Raw genomic sequence first — 15,367 nt, forward strand, 5'->3', positions numbered from 1 at the left:
TTTTATATAAGATTAAAAACAACAGAAATATAAGAAAATTAGAAAAAAGACAGGAAAAAAACGTGGAAAATAGAGAAAGAATTTTTTTTAAAGCTATGTAAACAGAGGGATAGAATCAAGATCACATGAAGTGTTAATACCACTTTATAATGCCTTGGTAAGGCCGCACTTGGAAACCTGCATCCAGTTTTGGTTGCCACGATGTAAAAAAGTTGTTGAGACTCTAGAAAGAGTGCAGAGATATATGAAGAACATATGAAGAATGGTTGCTGGAACTGGGTGTGTCTAGTTTAATGAAAAGAAGGACTAGGGGAGACATGATAGCAGTCTTCCAATATCTCAGGGGTTGCCACAAAGAAGAGGGAGTCAAACTGTTCTCCAAGGCACCTGAGGGTAGAACAAGAAGCAATGGGTGGAAACTAATCAAGGAGAGAAGCAACTTAGAACCGAGGAGAAATTTCCTGAGAGTTAGAACAATGAATCAGTGGAACAACTTGCCTCCAGAAGTTGTGAATGCCCCAACACTGGACATTTTTAAGAAGATGTTGGATAACCTTTTGTCTGAAGTAGTGTAGGGTTTCCTGCCTAAGAAGGGGTTGGGCTAGAAGACCTCTAAGGTCCCTTGCAACTCAATTCCTATTCTATTCTATTTCCAATATTCCTTTCAACCCTTTCCAACATGATTAGTTACCATTTCTGTCTTCCCAAACAATGTCATATGGATCAACGTCTTCCTATAAATAACTCTTTTTCACCAGTAAATTCCAGAATCAGCAGTTAACTTTTGACCATTTCCAGAAGGGGGAAAAAAGTCCATAAAAACTTTCCAGTCCTCCAGTCCTGTCCTCCCTTTCCAGTGGATTCCCATTGATTTAGCTGCTTCATTGACCCTTGAATAAAAAGATTCTCTTTAAACCAAGAGAGAAGAGTTCTCTTGGGAGCCCCCTTTGCTATGCAAAGATCAAAGTGGAGAGCAGAGCAAAAAGTCTTTGGCAAAGCAATTTACAGCAATAAAATTCAAGCATCTCCTTCTTCCCGTTTCCAGAGTCTTTCCCATGGCTGCATCTGCCTGACTTGTTTCCAAAATTGTCTTTTTTACCAAGAAGGCCTCCAATGCTTCTAACTAGACCTTTTTGCATTGACCGTAGAGCTCTGCTTCCTTATCTGGCAGATCATTCAGACCAGAAGTGGTATTCAGCTGGTTCTGACCGGTTCTGGAGAACCAGTAGCAGAAATTTTGAGTAGTTTGGAGAACTGACAAATACCACCTCTGGCTGGCCCCACCCCTGTCTGTTTGCTGCCTCCCGAGTCCCAGCTGATTGGAGACCCAGCTGATCTGCTAGGTCTTCTTCTGTTGCCCTGCACAGGAGAACAGAGCTGGAAAGCAGGTTAGTGGGGTGGGGAGGGAATGGAGATTTTACAGTATCCTTCCTCTGCCTTGCCTACCAAGCCACATCCACCAAGCCACACAGAACCAGTAGTAAAACATTTTGAATTCTACCACTGATCATTCCATTAAGGGCCTGGAACTAGAATGATAATCTGTTGACATGTATATCTGTACTAGGCCTTCTTCTCACAAATCTCCATGATATAGTTGGCACTGAGGATGACTCTGGCCTGAAACCCAACGTTATGGAGAAAACCCATCTACTTAGTCACTGAGTCAACAATGACTGAATGGCACATAATCAATCAATTAGGTTCCAAGCCCAGTTTTTGCTCATGTCAATCATTTCCAAAATGGCTTGAGTCCTTTGATTTCATTTCATAATGTATGGGAATTACATCACCCAGGTCTTGCCTTGGGTGCCCTCTTTTCACAGAGTATAATGAAGACTCATATGTCTCTTTCAAGTTCATCTTACCTCCGGGTGACTACCTGAATATGTCCATGGAGTTCCCTTGGTGGCAGTGCCAACAGTTATCTCAGGACCTGAGCATCTTTATTTAGTTTCCTGACAATATTATTTGACTGAATCTCACCTACCTGTCCTTCCCTCTCCCAAATCCCAGCCTGAATAGCACCTACTGTCAGGTGAATGGGACAACTTGCCACAGTCAACTTGCTGCGGCCAACTCATCATGGCCAACTTATCATGGCCAAAGCATAGCCAACACATCATGGCCAACTCACTGTCACCAATTCATCATGGACAACTCAACATGGCCAGCTCAACATGGCCAATTCATCATGGACAACTCAACATGGCCAACTTATAATGGCCAGCTCATCATGGCCAACTCATCGTGGCCAACTTACTATGGCCAACTCACCATGGCCAACTCATCATGGCAACTTGTCATGGCCAACTCACCACGGGACAACACACCATGGGTGAATTTATCAGCAGTAATAATAAAGAACGAAAAAAGAAAAATATCATCAAAGAAAGAAGTTGCAAAAGATTGGATGAAGAAGGTAAGGCTAAAGGAATGTCAACTTTGCGAGGTGTTCCAAACAAGAAATACAGTTAGTCCTTGACTTACAACAGTTGCTTTACCAACTTACAACAGTACTGGAAAAAGTGACATGATTATTTTTCACACTTATGACTGTTACAATTCCCCATGGCCACATAATCAATATTCAAACACTTGGCCACAGACTCGTTTTTATGATGGGTTGCAGTGTCCCAGGGTCATGTGATCTCCTTTTGTGACCTTCTGAAAAGCAAAGTCAAAGGGAAAAGCCAGACTCACTCAATAACCATGCTGGTAACTCAACAACGGCAGTGATTCTCTTAACAATGGTGGCAAAAAATGTCATACAATGGGGCAAAACTCATGAAACGATTTAGCAACAGAAATTTGGAGATCAGTTATTCTCGCAAGCTGAGGACCTGTACAGTCTAAACTACTAAATCTGCCTGAGATAGAAAGTCCCTACAGAGAGTGGTGAGGACAGCCGAGAAGATTATAGGAAGCTCACTTCCCGTTATTCAGGATGCCTCTCATAAGCGCTATGAGCTTAGAGCTTAAAGCATTGTTAGAGACCCCCCACACCCACTTCACTGTCTGTTTCTGTTGCTTCCCTCTAGGAGGAGGTTTCAAAGTATTTCTAGCAGGACTGCCCCATTCTGTAACAGCTTTGTTCCCCATGCCATCCATCTGGTAAACTCACAGGATTCGTTTTTCTGACTATGTACATATATACATCCGAACTGCTGTCTGTCTGTGCCATATAATACATGTGGGTATATGCATAATTTTGAATTTATTTATTTTGTCATGTTTATGCAGTGTATATTGGAGAGCTGAATGCAACAAAATTTCATGTCAATGTATGCCAATTCGTGTACATTCAAAGTGACAATAAAGTTATTCTAAATACTTCATTAAAAGATTACATAAATAGAATCTTGCAAACCTATCTGCGGAATGTTGGAGATATAGACATAAATCTGGAACATTTTATCATATGTGGTGGACATGTTCCCACACCAGGAAATATTGGTTTAAAATTAAGGATTGTGTTGTGGTCCAGCAGCGGCCAGCTGAGTTGTTGGTGGACTCTGACAGCTCAGACCATTATGGCATTGCTCTGGAGGATGAGGAAGACTCTGGAGGGTGTTTGGAGTCAGAGCAGGAACTAGAGAAGCCTGTTGGCCACCAGGTGGCATCTGAGTCAGGGAGCAGTGAGGAAGAACAGAGGGAGGTTGTCCCTGATGTGCGTAGACGTCGAATTGATAGGAGACAGGAACAGCTGTGGGGAAGACGTCATAGAAGGAAGTAGGGACAGCTGGTTAAGGGTGTGGCCCCTCCCAAAGAGTTTATAAGTGGAGCGAAGGGAGGGGGATCTTTGCAGGAGACAACAGTCCATATTCAAGCCATTGCGAAAGCCTTCTGTGAGTGTTATCTTTTGTTTGTGAAGAGAACTTTCTAGGCTCCCGGCAAGAGGTGGCTTTATCTATGTAATTAGTCGTGGCAGACTGCCAAGCCTGGGTCTGCATATTCCTTGGATTCACGGGACAGAAGTTTAAGTTTAAGTTTAAGTTTTATTTGATTTATAGACCGCCCCCTCTCCCCGAAGGGACTCAGACTGGCTGGAAGGAATCACGGAACAGACGATAGCATTGAAACCAGAATTATGTTTATTAGGTATACTAGACCCAGAGATGGATAAGAAATATCAACATATAACATTGCACATACTAACCGCTGCTATGATTGCTTAGGCACAAAATTGGAAATATAAATCTACTCTCCTCCCCCCCCCCCCAGGTGATATGGTAATTAGGAAGATACTCGGATGTGCTGAAATGGACAGGATGACTATGGAATTAAAAGAAAGAGAAGAGTCGGACTATTATAAAATTTGGAGTAGACTGTACAAGTGGCTAGAGACTAGAAGCCAAAACAAGAAATACAAGTCTTGAAAACTATTGATGATATTATGAAGAAAAATGTATATGTGTATCCATTACCATTAGAATTGTTAAGAACTCCCAAGAAGTCAAAAATGGAATAGTGAATTACAAAAGCAGAATATACATGCTGATACGGAAAGCTGTAAAAGTATATTACATTGTTATGTTGTTTGTGTTTTTATTCGTTTTGTCTTTGTATTTTGTCTTGTTCTTTTTAAGCTTGAAAATGTTTAATAAAAGCTATTTTAAAAAAAAAGAATCTTGCAATGCTGAACGTACCTTTCTCCCTCCCTGCCTTTTACAGACCCAGCAGTGGCAATCCCATGCCTACGCTGCATCTTAATCATTTAGAAAACAACCCAACATCGGAGGCAGACGGTAGGACTAAGGGTAGTGGTGGAGGTTTGGCATCTGTGTACTGTTCTGCTCTTCAGGAGATGCATCTTCAGCTTGAACAAGGGTTGACTTTTTGTCTGCCTGTCCATCCTTCTCTCTGAGGAGGCCTCATGTGTCAACGTGTATTTCTTCCTCCCAGCTTTACTGTCAAACTACGCATCCCAGCAAAGCACCACTTCAGCTGAGGACCTTGGTCTACCCTCTTTGCATCAACATTAGCAATCCCAGCCCCATTTGGCCTCCTTGGAGGCTTCCTTTCATCTCCAACACCTGACATGCTTGCTCAGCCTTGCCCGAGTCACCCAAGTTGTCAGTTCAGATGCTCCAAGAGACCCACTGCTCTCCCCAATGAGGGTACTTGGTTTTTATTTGAAACTTGACATTTGTCCTTGTGTGTTTTCAAGTTATATTTATTTTCTCTGGTTCCAATAACCGTCCCAAGATTTTTCAATGGCCTCTGCTGTGTTTGTTTCAACCAATCAGGTCATTTATCTAAACCAAAGCTATCCACCCTCGGCAACTTTTAAGACATGTTGAACTTCAACTCCCAGGATTCCCCAGTCAGCTGGCTGAAATTCTGGAAGTTGAAGAAATCCACAAGTTGAAGTCAAAAAGGCATTAAGGGTTGTTAACCTAATTTTGCAAAACTTCTTCTCTGGTAACATTTTACTGCTAACTAGGGCATACAAAACCTTTGCCAGACCAATTCTCGAATACATCTCGTCTGCCTGGAATCCACACAGTATATCGGACCTTAATATGATCGAATGGTTCCAGAGGTATTTCACGAGAAGACTACTCCACTCTTCTGCTCACAACAGAATTCCCTATGCCACCAGGCTTGAAATTTTGGGCTTGGACAATCTGGAACTGCGCCGCCAGTGGTCCGATCTAAGCATAGTACACAAAATTATTGCTCCAACATCTTGCCTGCCAATGACTACTTCAGCTTCAACCACAATCATACACGGGCAAATAATCAATACAAACTCAAGGTAAACTGCTCCAAACTCAATTGCAGAAAATACGACTTCAGCAACACCTGGAATGCTCTACCTGACTCCATTGTTACAGCTTCAAACCCCCACAGCTTCAACCTTCAACTGTCTACCATGGACCTCACCCCATTCCTAAGAGGTCTGTAAAGAGGGAGGGTACATAAGGTCACCATCGTGCCTACCATCCCTTATTGAAGAAGTCCACAAGTTGAAATTCACAAGTCCACAATTCTGGGAGTTGAAGTTCCCCAAGTCTTAAAGTTGACAAGTTTGGATGCTCCTGCTCTATGTGATTGCTGACTATATCTCCTGGGTCAGTATAATTGGTGCCCTGTTACTCAACTGATGCAAAATTTCAGAAATATAAGGGATACTTAGAAAGCCTAAATTGCAAATGGAGATTTCTTTGGTTCTGTGTCTCTTGAACAGTGGTTCTCAACCCATGGTCCACAGATCCCTGGGGAGTCATGATGTCATCATAGGGCATCCGTGAAGGCTTGATGAAATGTTATGATTGAAATCTTGAGTTAAGTCTTGGGGTCCATGATCATGGCCTCTGGCCTCAAAAGATATTTAAAAAGGAGTCTATGGTGAAGAAAAATGGAGAATCCCAAAGGTGCTTTTTCAGGAGGCAATTGGACTTTCTGTTTTTTTCTTTGATGACATTTTGCTTCTCATCTTAGAAACTTCTTCAGCTCTGACAGGATCATGGGGAATGGAAGGATTTATATTCTTTGCAAACAGCTGATCATTTGCATCCCTTTAGAGAGTCATTGAGGCCCTTGGAGGTTTCTCTGTGTCCTCAGAGTCACCTGAGTAGTGGAAATAGTTCCTGCATTTTTCTCTTTGGAAATCCATTCCTAACCCCACACCATTCCAAGGGTCTTCATCCCAAATAGCATAGCTAAAAGTCTGTAGAGATTCTCAGTCCTCCAGGTCATGTTTTCCCCAAAGGTGCTTTTTCAGGAGGCAACTGGACTTTCTTGTTTTTCTTTGAAGATGTTTCACTTCTCATCCAAGAAGCTTCTTCAGCTCTGACAGGATGGTGTGGAATGCAAGGATTTATATTCCTTGCAGACAGCTGGTCATTTGCACCCTTTTTAGAGGGTCGTTGAGGCCACTTGGAGGTTTATCTATGTCCTCAGGGTCACTTGAGTGGTGCAAATGGTTCCTGTAATTTGCAATTTTCCTCTGGAAATCCATTCCTACTCCCAGACCATTCCAAAGGCGTTCATCCTAAATTGCATAGCTAAAAGTCCATAGAGATTCTCAGCCATCCAGACCATGGTTGTCCCAAAGATGACATTCCATTCCATTCCATTCCATTCCATTCTATTCTATCCTATCCTATTCTATCCTATCCTATTCTATTCTAAATAACAGCAGCATTTTCATTTCACTGGGCTTACTTGAACGTTACCCTTGTGATTGAAATTGGTTTTCTCTGAATTTGAGTGGCTGGCTGGCTTGCTTTTATGATCTTTTACAGGTTTTGTAAGCTGCTTTTGGGGTCTTTTATAATCCAGACAGCAGGATTATTAGGGCTTTTGATGTTTCGGGAGATAAAGCTGCCTTTGCATGAAATGCTAAATAAAACTCCGTTAAGAGCCGTTCGCGTCACGTCGTTGAAACTTTTCACACACATCTGACTTTCTTTCTTTTTTTTTAATTTACCTGGCTCTTTAAATCCCAGTAGCTGGATTTTGGATCCTGCTTATTTCAATATAGTCAGGGAAGGAGGTCTTTCTTTCTGATGCCAGCACCCCCGTGGATCATAATATTATCTTATATCCTGTGACACAGCAGAAAAACAACAGGATTATGAGCACGACTTAATCTAGTGAACAATTCTGGCTTCTGAAAGAGATGCAGCTGGCACACTCCTGCCTATCTAAATTAACATTAAAATCTAGCCGTGTTAAGGCTGGAAAATGTAGGTGAAGCTGAAAGAGATGTGAGAAATCAACTTCAAAAGAAAAGGAGATAAGAGAAGTACGGTTTATACTCTGGATACACTATTTTTTTCCTCCTTTGACCGTATAGAGGTAGTCCTCGACCATTTGACCATTTGAAGCTGCAACGGCATTGAAAAATGTGACTTATGACCGGTCCTTGACCATCACAGCATCCCCAAGGCCATATTATCAGAATATTTGGGCACTTAGTATTTATGATGGTTACAGCATCCCATCTTCATCTGATCACCATTTGTGACCTTCCCTTCGGGCTTCCAGCAAGCAAAGTGAACAGGGAAGTTGGATTTGCTTAATGACCATATAATTTATCTAACAGCTGCCATTAACAACTGTGAGGAAAATGTCCTAAAAGTGGACATGACTTGCTTAACAACCAACTTGCTTAGCAACAGAAATTCTGGTCCCTATTGTGGTTGTAAATCAAGGACTACCTCTACCTACTTTTCCCTTACTCTATCCATTTGCCCTCCTCCTCCTCCTCCTCCTCCTCCTCCTCCTCCTCCTCCTCCTCCTCCTCCTCCTCCTCCTCCTCCTCCTCCTCTTCTTCTTCTTCTTCTTCCTCCTCCTCCACCTCCTCCTCCTCCTTCTCTCTACTTCTTCTTCTTCCTCCTACTCCTCCCTTCTCTTCTACTTCTTCTTCTTCTTCATCCTCCTCCACCTCCTCCTCCTCCTCCTCCTCCTCCTTCTCTCTACTTCTTCTTCTTCCTCCTACTCCTCCCTTCTCTTCTACTTCTTCTTCTTCCTCCTACTCCTCCCTTCTCTTCTTCTTCTTCTTCTTCTTCTTCTTCTTCTTCTTCTTCTTCTTCTTCTTCTTCTTCATCTTCATCCTCCTCCACCTCCTCCTCCTTCTTCTCTCTACTTCTTCTTCTTCCTCCTCCTCCTCCCTCCTCTTCTACTTCTTCTTCTTCTCTGCTTCAGGTGTCAGGGAAGATACAAAGTTTTGGCTCTTGCCCTTCTAGAGGCCTCAGCTATTATTAATTGATGTTGTTTGGGTCGTTGATGTTGTCTTTCCATCTTCTTCTCGGTCTCCCTCATATTTTTTGACCTTCTTCTCTTTTTGTATATGCCTTGCATGGTATGGAATCCCACAACATCCCCTTCAGGTGAGGAAACCACTTTGTTTGCTGTTTCCACAGGTAATTTAAGATTGGTTCTATGTCAGTTTCTTTCTCTAGTGATCTTATTTCTGATTGTATCTCTTCTGGTCACCCCAGGACACATCAAAATAAATAATTTTGATGGAACCTGATGCTATTCTTAGCATTTTGCAAAAGATGCCGTGTTAGCTGGTGTCTCATCTCTTTGTCCTCCCATCCAACAGGCAAATATAGAAAGGAGAAAGTTCACAAATAGTGGACTGTGCACTCTGCAGCTATGAAGAAACTGCCCCTTTCTGTTGAATCTTCCACCCTGCCAGCTGATCAGTGTCAGAGTTTTGGATTTGGGCAAGTAATGGGTTTAATTTTGTGTACTCAACTCTGCCAGACCAACAGGGATGGAGTGCTGGCCTCTTGGCTTTCCCTAGCAAGTCCTCAAAAACGGGCTCTTAATACAGTTCCCCAAAGGCCCAAACCTGACATTGTGAAAAATGAAGCATCAAAAAGAGCTTATATCAAACGCAGGCAATTCTCAACCTTTTCATTTAGGATTAAAGCAATGAGTAGCTTTGAAGAACACCCACTGCAGCCTGGCTATTTTGTAAATAAACCCAGTTCTGCTCCTCCTTCCAGCTGATAGGTTGGGATTCTGTTTAATATTGGGGTGGTGGTGGTGGGAGGACAGCTGAGATGAGCTGAAATTCTCTCCCAGCTTGTCCAGTTGTGTAAAGAACGCAGCCGCAGGTGAAACTATTTCAGCACATATTGGCATCTCTACACCAGTCTTGCAAATAGGAGGCGAACTGAATGTAGCAGGAGAACAGGCTGAGCTGGAAGGCGGAGTTAAACATGTCATAGGTTTGGAGTCATTGCGTTGCCATAAGAAACTCGACGTCTCGCTCCCTGTGAGTTCTGCTGGCCCTTACCTAGCATCAATCTAGTTTTGATCGTTAGTTGACTAGATTCTTGTGCATAGGTAGCAATAATCAACCCTTCTGTGCCAGGGCAGTCTGACAGTTATCCGCTGCCTTCAGAGTCAGACATCAGTGAGGCAGAAGAACAGCTGGAGCCTGTTCCCAGTGTGCGCATACGTAGAGCTGCCAGGAGAAGGGAACAGTTAAGGAACAAGGCAGCAGATAACTGTCGGATGGCCCTGGCCCCATCTCTGCCTCCGACGCAGAGCCCTTGTCCCCAACTCCAGGACTGGTCCATGTTCCTCCCCAACCTCCTCACTGTCTGAGTCTGCTACCAGTTCTCCTGGCAGGCCACAACATTGTGATCTTTTGTTTCCCCCATCCCTTAAATCAAAACATAGGCTGGAAGGGCTTTTTGCAATAGGAATCAAGTTCCTCTTGATGCCCAGGAGAACGTTATTCCCAATGCAAACAACTGAGGCCACCAGGCTCACCAGGATCTTTCCTTCCATTAATAATCACTGATGCCTTTTACTGCTCAGATGAATGTCCCTTCCGTTCTCCAGAGCAGACATTCTTGGATGCCAAGAGAGCTTTTTCCCGTGATCCATACTAAATATGACTGATATCAAAGGAAGCATCGCTCCCATTGCCAAGAAGAGTCACTTTGGCTATGAGAACCCAAGGGAGCTTTCACCCCATTGCAAAGAGCTCTTTGACTGGTGCCAAGGGAGTCATTTTCCCCGTTTCAAAGAGTAAGTTCAAAGAAGAAGTGGAACAAGGGAACCTCTAGTATGGACGCAAGTTGTAAGATTTGCTCTCTTGAACTCTCAAACCGGAGCGATCAAGCAGCTGAGGACTCAAATAAGAAAGGTGTCAGACATTCCTAGATGGTCTATATCTCTCTTCATGCAAAACATGACAACCACAGTTGTCACAACCAGTGATGTGCTGTTAATTGTTTAAGAACTTGATCTACTTGTTCCATACCAAGACAACACAAGTGTTGTGGCTGGTCAGCAGCCAGCGGAGCTGGCAGCAGATTCAAACAGTGAGGAGGTTGGGGAGGAACATGGGCCAGTCCTGAGAATTGAGGAAAGCTCAGACAAGGGCTCTGGAACATTCAAATTCCATTGAGCAGCGTGCAATCTGGGTACAGTTATTTTTAAACAATCATAATCCACATATTTATTGTTGTATTCATCATAATAATATTAAAAATACAATAATATAATACCAATAATACTAAACTTCTTTAACAACTCTTCTCATTCACATTTCCTCTTTTTATATCTCCTCCTTTCTGACTCCTGTTTCTGTTGTCCAGCCATTTATGAAATACATCCCATATCAAAAGGCATTGTTTCTTCTTTATCCTTGTCAGGGGAAATTTCACCCTGAGCTAATGAGGTCTTAGACCGACGGCTTTTCCAAACAGCATATCTTCAGGAAAGCGAAAGTAAGATCCAGTAACAAGTTCTAATTAAAACAAACTTTTAATATGAAAATAAGAAAATAAACAAATCTATCTAATTGTTACATTTTGGCAAGAGCAGTTTGTCGCCCACCTTCTTGGCAGACGAACAAAGATCAAAAGAAAAAAGTCTCTGGAATGTGTGTGAGCAGGCGCAGTACATCACTTGCTGATAAGGCCTATGACCTGCCTATGACCTGCGCAGTAACTGTTCAGCTTGGCTAGCAAACAATTAACGCAGTGACAATCCTTAATAGTGAATGTTAATCTATCCATTTCTACGCTTTGTACTATTTTCTTAATTATGTAAGTAAGAGGGATTATGCCTCTTGAAGCTGTGTAAGGATTCCAAGCTGGGTCCATGCTTGACCCCCTTCTTCCAGCTTATCTAGCAGTTTCCCAACCTTGTTTGAGCCTTCAGTTCAGAATTCAAATGATGCACCAAGAGATTAAATCAGATGTTTGTGCACTACGACCATCTACCATTTGGATGCTGTCCAAATATCTGCTTTCTTCTCCGGAAGCAAAGAAACCAACAGGATGAAAAGGATGAGATCAAGGAAAGGCATCCAGTGATAAACCAAACAGCTGAGGTCCAAGCAGGCCACCAAGAGCATCTCCAAACGGCGTCTCCTCATTTGTTACCGTGAGCTCTGGGCTTTTGTCAAAATGCATAATTCACTTCCGTTATGACCCATGAAATAAAACCCAAATGCTGATGAATAAAGTATGATGCACAATTCATTTCAAGACAGAAAAAGGGCCGCTCTTGATTTGGGACAATGGGCGATGAAAAACGCCTGCGAAAAAACATTCATGTATGTGAATTCAGGCTTCCTTTTTCATTCTCCAGGTTGACGGGCCCAACCATCTAAGCCAACCACTTCGCCGCTCTCGAGGACCGACGCTAGGTGGGGTGAAACAACTCCAATTCCAGACTGCAGGCTGGCAAAGCTGTGATAAGAGAAGAGTCCGTAAGAGGAGATTCCTCTATAATAGGCGTTTTCAGATGGTGATGTGTACGCTACTTGCTGTTAAGTGCTTTCAAATGAACCCATCGGGTAAAAGAGAAGCATTGATCACAACGGGCTCCGCGATTGTGTCTCTGCGCTTGTCAAATTACAATGGGAAGCCATTGTGATGAAAGTGTTACCTGTAGGACGGATGCTTTCAGCATCCTTGACAGGTTGCCGGTTCCGCCCCTCATTTGTCAAGGTGAAGAATTAAGATGAGGCCCGTGGTGAGGGAAGAGGACTGGAATTTGTTTCGGATTCTGACTGCAAAGGGCTAGAAATTCAGTTTTGAAACGAGCCTGTTTTTAAGGTGGCTTCTTCCAATAGTTGCAATCGTTCTCCAAATGCTAAACCGCCATTCACTGATTAATAATAATAACTACCTAGTTGGCTGCTGCAAGAAGATTGCACAGGGTGACTAAAACCATGGCATGACAAAGTAGCAACAATGGTGCATTGGAAGAGCTGCAATCCCCCCTCCCATGCACACACACATTTGCCTACAAGCCAGAACTTGCAGTGGGATCCAGGGGTGGGATTCAAATTTTTTTACTACTGGTTCTGTGGGTGTGGCTTGGTGGGCGTGGCATGGCTTGGTGGGCATGGCAGGGAAAGGACATCTGGAACACCACTTGAACCCCATCAGCACCAACAAAATCACCATCAGTCAATTGCAAAAGGCAGCTTTACTGGAACAGCTTACATCCCTCGACGATACCTTTCAGACCATCAGACAATAACATCTGCCAATCGCCGGTCCTTGGGAAGGTGGATGAAAATGCCACGTCCAGTCTCAACATCTGGCTGACTGTGCAACCAACCATAATAACAGCAGCCACAAGTGAACAGGCAACTAAAGCTGAAGTTTTGGAATCATCATTCATGCCGGAAGATGGGATGGACAACATTGGACGTCCCTCCAGCTCCTCGGTGAGAAGAAAACTCACATTTTGAAGAAGAGAAGCACTGGAGCATAAAGTTTTCTTCTGTCCATTTTAAATCTGGGCTCTGTCACCTCTTCTGCCACGGCCTCTTTGAGAAGGGAATTGCTTTCTATGTCTGCTCCTTCCAGCCTGTAATATTTCTTACTATTGCAATATCGGGTTTTCAATATCAATTATATAGCATGTGAAGGATGGGTGTTTGTATTTTTATATGTACACTGAAGATGGCATTTAATTCTGTTGTACGATGAGCATAACGTGACAATAAAGTAAACTGAACAGTTTCGCGAACGCAGCACTAAGTCGTTCTATGTTTTCCTTGTTTACAGCTGAGTGGCTTTGAACCCACCAACGACAATGAAAGAAAGCCAGTTTTAGCGCAATGTGGGAACTCAGACAAATTCCCCTGTCTTATTAAGCTGTACCTGGTCAACAGGAATGAAGGCTTGGATGCAATCCAAGAATCAAAGAGAGAGAATTCAAGAAGAATGGAAGCAGCTTGTTAGGCAAGGAAGAGAAAAAACAAGCAATCTCTTTTCTGGCAGCCACAGCTCCTGAAAACGTTAAGGTGGATTCCTATTTAAGGCTGAACTACCTAGCGGTGCATCAATTGGAAACCAGCTTGACTGAAGACCAGTCAGGAGTCAAAATACCTGGCAATAAAGACAGGACGCTATCAGCTGCTTGTGCCTCTAAAGATGCCATCACACCTTTATTGGGGAAACAACGGGAAATCTGTTGTCCAAGCCATGGCCACTAACCCCGAAGCTCAACAGATACTGACCCTGAAAGCTTACGTCGATATATAAGTAATCTGTTGTTCATGAGTTTTATAAACAGGTAGTCCTCGACTTATGACCACAATTGGAACTGGAACTTCAGTTGCTAGGGGAGACAGTCATTAAGCGAGTCGCACCCAATTTGATGAGCTTTTTTGCAGCACCAGTTAAGTGAATTGCCAGGGTTAAGTCAATAGCAATAGCAATAGCAATAAGACTTATATACCACTTCACAATGCTGTTACAGCCCCCTCTAAGCGGTTTACAGAGTCAGCATCTTGCCCCCAACAATCTGAGTCCTCATTTTAACGACCTTGGAAGAATGGAAGGCTGAGTCGATCTTGAGCCGGTCAGGGTTGAATTCCTGGCAGTCAACAGAATTAGCCTGCAATACCAAAGGAAGGGAAGAGAAGGGAAGGGAGGTAGGTAGGTAGGTAGGTAGGTAGGTAGGTAGGTAGGTAGGTAGGAATGAAGGAACGAAGGAACGAAGGAACGAAGGAACGAAGGAACGAAGGAACGAAGGAACGAAGGGCAATAGCAATAGCACTTAGACTTATATACCACTTCACAGTGCTTTGCAGCCCTCTCTAAGCAGTTTACGGAGTCAGCTTATCACCCCCCAATAATCCTTGCTCCTCATTTTACCAACCTCGGAAGGATGGAAGACTGAATCAATCTTGAGCCTGTCAGGATCAAACTGCTGAACTGCTGGCAGTCGGCAGAATTAGACTGCCATGTTGCATTCGAACCACTGTAGCACCAGGTCTCCGGGTGGCGAATCCCGTGGTTGTTAGGGAAATCCAGCTCCCTCGTTGACTTCGCTTCAACAGAACCCATCTGAGAAGGTTGCAGATGGTGATGACATGACTTAAATCTGGTGTAAATCCATGCTGGCTGCCAAGCACGAATTCTGATGAAGGGAACACGAGGACATAATGTTATAAAGAGGGCTGGTTGCTAAAGTTGCTTTTTTCAGCAACTTCAAACCACCACCCCATGAATCAATCAAGGATTACCTGTATGTAATTTTAATGAAAAAAAGAGTTACAAGATTTAAAAAAGAAAAGCTACTGCTGCCAAGTTCCCAAAGGTGGAGGCTCAGGAGAGGCAGCCGGCATTGCCAAATGCCAACCAATTCAGCAAAATGCCACCCAAATGCCAAGGGCTTCCCAATCCAGTCCTTTCCTCCAGTCCCCCAAAATCTAACCGGCTGAAAAGTCAACTGCTACCTAGATAGATTAAAAGGTGGCTCAGTGGCTAAGACGCTGAGCTTGTCGATCAGAAAGGTCAGCAGTTTGAATCCCTCAGAAATGGTGTAAGGTCTCCTGCTTGGGTGGAGGGGGGTTGGACTAGATGACCTACAAGGTACCTTCCAACTCTTGAAATCTGTAATCTGTACCTCCAAG

At 43.3% G+C, this 15,367-nt stretch overlaps 1 protein-coding gene across 1 annotated transcript in view; it reads right to left on the bottom strand.

Moving 5' to 3' along the window:
• MID2 (midline 2) overlaps positions 1–14,865 on the bottom strand; it is a 205,449-nt gene extending 190,584 nt beyond the window's left edge. Inside the window, exon 1 of the mRNA XM_081964109.1 lies at positions 14,611–14,865. The gene's annotated coding sequence lies outside the window, so the exon portion shown is untranslated. The remainder of the gene's footprint in view (positions 1–14,610) is intronic.
• Between the last annotated feature and the right edge of the window lie 502 nt (positions 14,866–15,367).

This window comes from Natrix helvetica (assembly GCF_964273705.1).
Source record: "Natrix helvetica genome assembly, chromosome: 11".
Lineage (NCBI taxonomy): Eukaryota > Metazoa > Chordata > Lepidosauria > Squamata > Natricidae > Natrix > Natrix helvetica.